The following is a 6,274-nucleotide window of genomic DNA, read 5'->3' on the forward strand; positions in this document are numbered from 1 at the left end:
CCATGCCACATTTTTTTTTACTTGGATAACATCAGTTTTCGAAAATAATAAACGGATTTTCGATAATGAACTTTTGTTCGTCTGTGGAGGTGTTCGTTTAAACATACTTAATTATTTATTTATAATCATAAAATTCTTTCTTGAGACTGGCAATTTTTTACTAAATAATTCAAAACAATAAACGTTTTGAGACTATAATTTGGATAATGTTTTGAATTATTTAGTAAAAAATACTTAATTATGATTTCAAAATATAATAAAGGCCTAGATAAATATCTTTTCTATGTAACAGTTTATTCTAAATTATTATTTTTTAACAACTCATTTCTCTATTTAAAGATTGTATTTAAATTAAGATATAATTATGTATAATCTTGATCGTTCATAATTTTTACAATTTTCAACAAATTTACTAAATTTTTTCCCCCCTTAAAAATGACTCTCTAAATTCCTTCAATATTGAGCAAACTGCTATAAAATAAAACTTATTTTCCATTCATGTTATATAAAGTGAAGATACCTCGTTTATCCGGCCCCGCTTCTAATTTTAATTTAATAGCTCACATCTTGCTTTAAAAATTATCCGAATAAAGTAGAGATTATTTTCTTCCTCATAAAAAAAAACAACACACATTTGTGGTCTAATTTAGCATATATTTAATCGTACACTGCTGGTATTACCTTTGTTGACGTATTCATTTATGTCCTCTTTTTATTCCTTACTATGTCGTATATCAAACCATTCACAGCGATATTGATATCTCTTATCAGGAATCAGGTAACATTATGTAAATATAGTTAATAAAATAAATATTAAATAATTAGTATCCATGGAAGATAAAGCTATTTTAACAATATTTACTATAAAAGTATATGGCCACAGTGCAATTTGGTAACTTGAAATATAAAGATAGAATACTGCAGAGGTGTGTTGCGTATTGAAAAAGCAATAGATTAGTGGTCAATTATATCAAATGTGAAATTTTATTTTTAAAAATAACCTAGTTGCAGATATAATTGGATGATTGGAGTTTTATCGAAAATTAGACGATTAGTTTAATACTGGGAAATTGTTGAATTATAATTATTTTATATGTTGTTTATTTTTTCTCTCGATTATATTATAAAAAGTGTTACCGTAATTTTAGCGATGTGAATTTTAATGTGACGACATTATATTTTTATAAGGTGGATACTAATATATGATATGAATGTTTTTAATTATAATAATATAAAATTGCTTTTAAAAAAGGTTGTAATTTAGCAAAATGATATATATAGTTTTTTTTTAAATATTATTGACAGCATTTAATTTATGATTTTAGGGATGCATGGTCCAAACCGTTATCGAATTCATAAATAAAATATTTATGGATTTTCAAGGGTGTACCAAAATTGCTTTATTGATGGATTTAAAAAATATTCCTTCATTATAAGGTTTATCCAATAATAAATCTTTTAGTAAGCATAACATTTAAATTTAAAATTAACAATGAATATAAGAATAACAAATAACAACAAACTAAAAATAACAACGTTTCGTACGTGCTTCTTCAAATATTTTTTCACTAACACATAAATGACACATTTTCATCTACTATTTCAAAGTATTAAACTCTTTAATTTTGTAAAATTAATAAATTATGGTAGTAGTTCAGTAGGTATAATTTCGAAGTGTTTTTAAAAATTATGAAATTTGAATTATAATATAATATTCATAATTTTTTTTTTACACACATTACTTTATTTTTTTATTGGAAATGATTAAATTTTAACATATACAATGCAGCACGTGCAATAAATGTTCATGGAAAATGGATATGGAACTATTGCAGGTATAATCAACCGGAAATTCATTTTATTCTACAATAACCTGAAATTTTCTCTTAATTTTCATTTAGTGATAAATATTATCAAAATTACCCATCCAAAAAAAAAAAAAAATTAAAATTATTATAAGCACTTCTTTTGGGTTAAATAAATTGTCCAAAATTTGAGCCGTAATTTTATAAAAACTCTACGTTCAATGGTTTAAGAGATGCAGTTTTTGTGAAAACCCATGGAAACAGATACTTCCTCGAAGATAATCATTATAAACTAATTAATGGCTCATTTAACTAGCTTCAAATTGAGCTCTAGTAGAACTCTTTAAGTTTAATATTTTTTGAGATTCAGTTTATCTAAAACAAAATTTTTTTTTCTAAACTGCAAGAAATCAACATTTTTACAATTTATTTTGGCAAATATCGTAGAACTTCCGACTCTTACAAAGATAATCGTCAGTGAACAATGATCCTTACATTGTATCCCAAACCCTCCATCCCACATCACCACCCTTGAAGAATGGTGCCAAAACTGGAGGATTAAAATAAATTCCACCAAATCACATTTACCCTTCGACGTAAACCCATGACCTCTTCCCCTACAATATCCTTTAATAATACCCCACTTATTCCTGTCGAACAGATCCGTTACTTAGGACTACATCTCGACAAACGACTGACATGGAATCCTCATACAAGACTAAAAAGACAAGAAACTGCTCGTAGATTTCGACTATTGCAACATTTACTAGACAAACGGTCTAAATTACCAATCCATTACAAAAGACTGATCTACATGACAATTATAAGGCCTATCTGGACATACGGAGTTGAGCTTTGGGGCTCCACTAAACCATCAAATTCCTCCAGAATCCAATCCTTACAGTCCAAAATCCTTCGTAAAATCCTTAATGCTCTTTACTTTGTCACAAATCAAGTCATCCATCAGGACCTCAATGTTCCATATGCTGCCGATTTGGCGAGAACCAGATACCGTTCCTTCCATAATAAACTTCTCAACCACCCAAATCCACTTGTTTCTAACCTGGCTTCTCCTTCATTATCTAATAATCCTCCTAGGCGTCTGAAAAGAAAATGGCCTCGCGATCTTCTCCTCTAGAAATGTTATTGGAGTTCTATCAGTGGGTAGATTCTCCACATGTTTTTATCATGTCACTACGTCACCTACAGCAAATTTACTTGTTGTTTATATGTGTATACAGTTGTAAATATCAATAAATAAATTATTAAAAGAAAAAAAATTTTGAGAATTTACTTTAGCATATAACATTTGACGTGCCGATGTTTATTTGCATCCTAATAAAAGCTTATTAGATGAATCACAATGTGGTTTATAATGATCATTTTCTTAAGAGTGATCGGTTCTATTATATTTGCCAAAATAAAAATGTTGATCATTCAACGATCTTATCTTAGGATGTATTTGGCGTACAGAAGTCTATGAGCACTCAAGTTTAAGTTCATTAAATGCACTGTAATGTAGTTCCTAATGATTATATTCGTGGGAGCTGCTTTCCCTTAATAAAACAAATTCACAAAATGATCATTTTTTGGTTTTTGAAAAATAGTTTAGTTTATGAAAAACTTTATAAAAGGAACTATCTTAATAATACCTACATATGTCTGTTCGTATCGTAATAATGGAGTGGGTTGTTCGGATTATGTGATTAGAATCTAGGACGTTTCAGACTGAGTTTTTCCAAGATTTTTCCCATGATGGGTAAAACAGAGATAGGACGGCAGAATGATTGGTATTCTGGTGACCTTTTGGGTTCGGGTATCATTTTGTCTATAGATAATTTCTATGGGTCAGGGAAATATGAAGAACGGAGTAAAGCGTTATATATGTAGATGAGGAATAGAATGGCTCATCAAAGAAGACATTTTTGGATATGAGATATATTTAGGTGAATTGGGTCACGGATATCAAAATGCAGTAAAGGTTTTAGACACTTGTCCGAATATCTGCGATCTTTCATAATCAGGTTTAGTCCATGTTTGGAATTTTGTTAGAAGAGAATGGTTAAAATATTTCAGATTCCGGTGGTTTTTAGTTGCTATCCATAATGGTTTGTCAGTAGTTATAAGAGTTTCAGTCAAGTTGTGTAAATTTACGTTTAATATTCTAATTTCTACTTTTAGTTTGTTAGTCAAATTATTGAAATATGTTTTGTGTGTTGGATACTTGTTCTTATTCTCCAGTGGAAATTTTAGGTCTAGTTTATTTTCCTACTCATATTTTAATTTATCACAGTCAACGCGCCCTGTAATTTATGAAGGAGGGGAGGGCTTAGGAGTGAAGCTTGAATGTAAAAAAAAAAAGCAAAACTGTACTATATTCTGAGAAAAGGATATCCAGGGATTCGACGATGGCTTGAGAGGAGGAAATCTGGAAGGTGATAAATATATGAAGAATATCAGGAATCTTTTTTGGGATGTAGGCTAATAAATATAATTCGTAGACGAGGGGATATAGTAAGTATTTGTGATGGAAACACAGGATAGGATATTACCACCAGAGTTGGATGTTCGGCATCCTCGTCGTTGGTATTTAGCATTGTAGTCTCCTCCAGCAATCAAGCGTGGTCCGAGGTTTTAGAATAAGGAATCAAGGATATTATAAGATTGGTTGTAACAGGAGGGCAGTACACAGCTGAAAATGGTACATGGAAAGTGCGAGTTGAGATGATTACCGAGAGTGATTGGATAGCATCAGTTGGAATGGAAAGAATAAGGGAATTGGATAAGGCTGCAAGAACCGGGATCTTCAGAATTTCTGGATGGTTTGATCTATAAGTCATGTAGATACGGATGTAAAAGTGTAACTGTTGAATGAAATGAGTTTCAGTCAGCAGCGCAATATCTACGTCTTTGTCTTGAAGAAATATGTTGAGTTCTCCACGGTGGTGTTTTGGACCATGTGATAGCTAGGGGCTTTGTGCTCATTGTGGGAGCTTAAGCGAAATTTTGTTTAAGATTTTTGTGAGGATGTTGATATGGTATTTGATGGTCTCTTGAAGATCTTTCATTAAGGGTATAGGATAATACATATATCGATTGCATTTCTGTTGTAATGAGGATATGGTAAGAGGCTTGTGGAAGACAGTTTATGTGACTAGGAGTGCTGTGTGAGGGCTGAAACCCTCGTGAAATGAGGAGCTGTATCGACTTCAATTGGTAATTGGGATGGAAGATTTATTTGAACTGTTGGATAGGATGCTACTGAGAGTTGATGCTATGGGAGTAATTCTACCTTTTCGGGGAGATAATGGTGAAGATTTTGCTAACGTGAAGGTTGAGAGGCCATAAGCTTACGTTCGGAAGCCTGAAGTGCCTGACGTCGAGACTGCTGACTTGTTGGTGACCTCGGAGTATGTTCGGCTTGAATCTTGACGTGGCTGATCAACAATATTTTAGGTTTTTGAAGTAGAACACTGAGATTTGATAAAGTGAACTGAAGTTTTCTCCAAGTCTAGGAAAATTTCAAATTTTGAGTTTCAGATAGCTTGGTGCGATTATTGTGATTTAGGCTTTTTTATGTCTTGTAAACTTCGCAGTCTCTGTAGCTCGATGGTTTTTTCACATGGATTACATTTTGTCAATTAATCTGTAGTGTCTGGTATCAAATACATGAGGGCCAGCATATTTGATGCACCAGACCTGATGATAGCAGTAGGTCTTTTTTACCCTACGTTTTGACACTTAGTGCACTGTGCAATGTATAGATTTTGTTTGGGCTGCTCAAACTGACGTTTGAATATACTAGTCTTGTAACCTGATATATTTCGGGCTGGCTCCAAATCAACAAAAAAACAAATGGAGCGGATATTTTTCAGTGGAGTGAACCTTGCATGCCATATGTCTCATTTTATGGTCAATTTCTCTCAAACCTTATTTGACAACGGTTGTGGGGATGGTCGAACGGTGAATATGTTGATTATAAATTTTCTTCCTCTGTTGTCCACTCTTGCTATTATTTATTTTCATATGGATTTTTTATTCTTATGTTTTAGTTTTTTACTTTCGATTTATCAACTTTTCTTTCTTTATATGAGTTTGTACATAAATCTATTGGCTTGTTTTGAAGTTTGTGGGCCGAAAAAGTCGTCTTGTAATAAACACTTCACTTAATCTTTTTTTTTTACAAAGTAACTTTTAATGGCCTCTTGAAATTCTATCATCCTGATACTTGTAAACCTTTTCATTCATTTATATTTTTCAAGCTATTTATAGTAGTATATGTGAGAGAATACTACAATTCATGTATCAAGACTATCAAACCTATGTGTAGAGGTATTTACTCCAATATTTTAAAAGGCTCTTTTTATACTACATTAACTTAAGGAGTGAAAAGGGATAAAAAAGAAAATCTACGTAAAATGCATCCATTTCCTAAAAGAAAAATCTCACGGGACGATTACAAATAAAAC

This window comes from Halyomorpha halys, unplaced genomic scaffold (genome assembly GCF_000696795.3).
Source record: "Halyomorpha halys isolate HHAL.00 unplaced genomic scaffold, Hhal_1.1 Scaffold1368.1, whole genome shotgun sequence".
Lineage (NCBI taxonomy): Eukaryota > Metazoa > Arthropoda > Insecta > Hemiptera > Pentatomidae > Halyomorpha > Halyomorpha halys.